Raw genomic sequence first — 4,113 nt, 5'->3', positions numbered from 1 at the left:
GGGTGGGCAGGACTGTTCCACATGCCCAGGTGGAGACAGCCCGACCACACCAGCACGAAGCCAGCAGGGTCAGAGGCGATATTGACAAGGGTTACAGGTTAGACATGGCGGTAAAAGGGACAGACCAGAGCAAGCATTTGTTTCTTATACAGAAGTGACGGAGAGATAGAGTCACGTGATTGAGTATGCAGACCAGCAAACCTCCAGCCACTCAGCTCCCAGGTCCCACCTCAGGGACTCGTCACTGTTTTCCACATGGCCTCTCCCATCCGGTGCTGAAGCAAACTGGAAATTGTTCTGGAATGAACTTGTCAAACTAAGCATTGGTGAGAAACAGGACTTACTTGTAAGTGCCACGTTGCAGGGGTCCGCAGCTCCCCGTGTTCTCTCTGTGCTGATGGAAAATCACGGCGTGGTGCTTTGGCAGCTCTGTGAGCCAGTCAGACTCGAGACGTTTCCAGCAGGCTTGAACCCAACCATGTCTCCATGCACTGATAAAGGTAACCAGGTTGTTGCCCAAAACACTGAGTGAAACCAGCCCCCACCCTGAGCGGGATTCCTTAAACTCCACGCCCTGAACCCCCTCGCTGGGAACAGGAGTGGGGAGGATGCCCCTTTCTCTCACTGTCTGTCGAGAGGATAGCTGCAGCCCTCCGTAGGGACGTTCCCCTAACAGACCCTCTGGGCCAGTCACCCTGGCGCCCAGTGCTCTCTGTTTCGGCCCATCTCTGGGTGGTTTGGGGCACTCCTTTGTGGGAACCCCCTGCTGCTGCTTTTAGGGTGACTCCAGACTTAGGCTCCACAGGGAGAAACAAAATGAAGAGCTCTTTCAAAAGAAACATCCGTTCCCCACCATATGCACTTGTTTTTATTTGAATACTTGCTCAAAATTGGGTAAAAATTGACAAATCAGCGCTACACGTATGTTCCCTAAGGATGTCCCCAGGAGCCCTACGAAGCAGAAGTGGCCACGGCTGGAACATGAAGAGGCTCTTTGGGGAGGACCTGGCAGCATCCGGCTTTGACCAAATATTCTGTTTCTAAGACCACCGCTCCTCGGACCAAAGGCTGCTTTATATCAAATGCATGCATTTTCCCTGGGTGTGCTACATTGTTTGTACAAAAACATGGCGGGTGGATACTTTCCAAGTGAAAAAGAAGGTATGTACGGTGCAAGTCCTTCAACTCTCTAAACAGGCAAGCATCTGAGGTCAAAGACAATGTGTTTGCTAAGGAATGCAGTTTTTTTTCCCTTTATTTTGGTGTGACCCATTGATACATGAATATTCTTATATTCTTCCCTCTTTAAAGTTTAACCTTTAAAAATAACAACTGAAAGCATTTACCCATTAAATATTAAGAATTTTCAATGGTCGAAACGTTTTGGAGTTCTCTTTTTAAATTAAATATATTAGCTCTGGAAGTTGGTATATAAAAGAAAATAAGAGGGAAAACAGTGAAACATTAATACCATGAGAGAACAATGTAATTAAATCTGAATCCTGGTGCAAATTTCACAGAAGAACGTCTATATCACACATGACATCTACATTAATATCAAGGAACTTACATTTTGATTCATGTCGTTACAATATGTACAAAACAAATTACTAAAGCTTGGGATATTATTTTAAGCTGTGAACAAAACAATGGATTTTAGGGAATTCCAGTTTTGCCATATTGATGGTAATTTTACATGTCCTCATAGGCTTATGAAAAATTAAATAATTTCATCCAGCTTGGAAGTAATTTTCTCTCTTCTGCAATGCAACTGAAGCTCCTGCCACTCTGTTCTCACAGTGTGGGAGAACCGTGGACTGAAGTGTCTAAATGTCTTGTAATCATACAGTTTTCTGATTGGAAAATGAACAGGAGGGTCGCTGCGTGCAAATCCCCGTTTGGCTACAAGGGGGCCTGGCTGGACCTCCTTCTGCTTCCAACACAGGGAGCAGAGATTTTCTACTTTGTTTTCTATCTTCTTTATCTTTTGTAGAGAACTAAGGCTAAGAACAGGCTCCTTTGTTAAATACAAGATAAAAGGTCCAATGTGTATATCATACTAGCATTTACTCCTACAAATAATAGAACATGTTTAATATTATATTTCTAAATAATCACGTCAAATGGCTTAGTGACAATCTGTTTACATGCTATGTCCTTCTTTTTATTGCCTCTTTTATCATTAAACAAATATTTATTGAGTGTTTGCTATGTACCAGGCAGTGTTCTAAGTGCCAGGGGTAGAGCAGTCAATTGAAATCAAAGTGTTGGACTTCTGCTTCCACTTATGATGTAGAATGGAATTACGAGTCCTGCTTCTATCCTAATAAGGAAAAGCAGCCAGATGATCTATAAAGTCACACATTTTTATTTAGGCCCCAAGAGAGCTCGTGTAACAAGGCAACCAAGGAAACAGACTCTCAGAGAGAAATAAATTCCTCAAAGGAAAGGCAAGACAAATAAACTCTTGAAGTTTGGGTGGAGCACACAATAAATAGGTAGTCCTATTTCAAGTAGGTATCCAGAAATTAGATAACTTTTTTTTTCTTTTTTAGATAACTTATTAAAACAATTCCTACAGACCCAGTGATAGACACTCTGTCAGTTCAGAGTAGCTGGGCCCCAGCAGCAGGCAGGATTCATACTCGCTCGCAACCAATTTTCCCCAGGTCTTTGGGGGGCTCATTAAATGAGTCGAGGCCAGGGCAGGGCAGGAGAGCCGTGAGGGCAGCAGGGATGTGCAGGGGTCACTGGAGGCTCACGCAGGGTGGACACAGGACTGGGCTGGCTTCTCCAGGGCTTGTCCCCTGCAAATCAGAAGACTTACATGCGTAGGGAGGCACCAAACGCTCTCGCCCACAGGACGTGGGCAAAGCTTCCTTGTTTCTGGTGGAAGATAAAAGAAAACACCTACACTCAGAGCAAAGAAGGAGCAATAGCCTCCTGGGCCCAGCATCCTACACCAATACCATGCACAGGGCTTCCACTCTTGGCAAAAGAAGTGGAAAACCCCTTTCCAAGACCAACTGGAGACACAAGAAAGACTGTAATTGCTATGGCTGGGAACACTGAGAAAGCCCCATCCCTGAGGCCCAGGTGCATGAGGTCTACCTAAAACAGAAACTGGACTCAGGAGAGAGAGACCAGTCCCATTGTAAGCCTAACATCAGGCATCAGGCAAGAGCTGCCTGGCTCTTTGGGAAGGGCTAACGCGTGGATAGGCTCCACCCACCCTGGGATGGATGTACAGGGCTGGCTGGAAGCTGAGAGGAAAATCACTAAGTAAAGTTGTTCAGCTCCTAAGCTTCCACTGTGAGCCCAAGGTAGCTGCAGCCGGCTGCAGAAGAATTCAACACCTGCAAGGAAGCCACGGCAATGACAGCAGGAGCAAAGTCCTACTCAGCTAACTCCTGCTGGGGCTGACGCAGCAGCCAGCACTCGGCCTGGCAGAAGAGGGGCGCCTTTCCCGGCCACATGCTAGTTCCTGTAGCCTGCACGCTACTCTCCCACAACACTGGACGTTCAATAGAAAATATGAGGCACGTAGAAAAGAAAAAAAAAAAAAACTTTGCATTTTTAGGCATCATTAAAATCGTTGTCCAGAGGTAAAGCCATTGAGAGAAACAGACTCAAAGGTAACCAGAGTTACAACTATCAAGCAGGGACTTTAAAATAGCCATCAATGTCACATAATCTAGGACAAAGGTAGACAACATGTATAAACAGATGGAGATTTTCAGCAGAGACGAAAATAGCACAAATAAGTAAAAGATGCTAGAAATAAAAGAGATGATATAAGAGATAAAGAGATCCTTTAATGGCTTTTTTAATAGACTAGGAGCAGCTTAGGAAAATTAGAATAGGTCCAAAGACATTATCCAAAACATAAAAGGTGAAAAAAAGATTAAAAAAATTATAACATGTTATCCAATAACTGTAGGACAATTTCAACAATCTAAAAATGCAGGAGGAAAAGATAGAATGAGACAAGAGTGAAAGTGACCAAGAATTTTCCAAAATTAATGAAAGACATCAAATTACAGATCCAAGAAGATCAGAGAACTCCAAGCAGGAGAGAAACATATTTCATAAAGCGCTTAGACGTGTCACAAC

Source organism: Propithecus coquereli, unplaced genomic scaffold, assembly GCF_000956105.1.
Source record: "Propithecus coquereli isolate 6110/MARCELLA unplaced genomic scaffold, Pcoq_1.0 Scaffold371, whole genome shotgun sequence".
NCBI classification, from domain to species: Eukaryota; Metazoa; Chordata; class Mammalia; order Primates; family Indriidae; genus Propithecus; species Propithecus coquereli.
Note: the sequence above shows the minus strand (reverse complement) of the source record.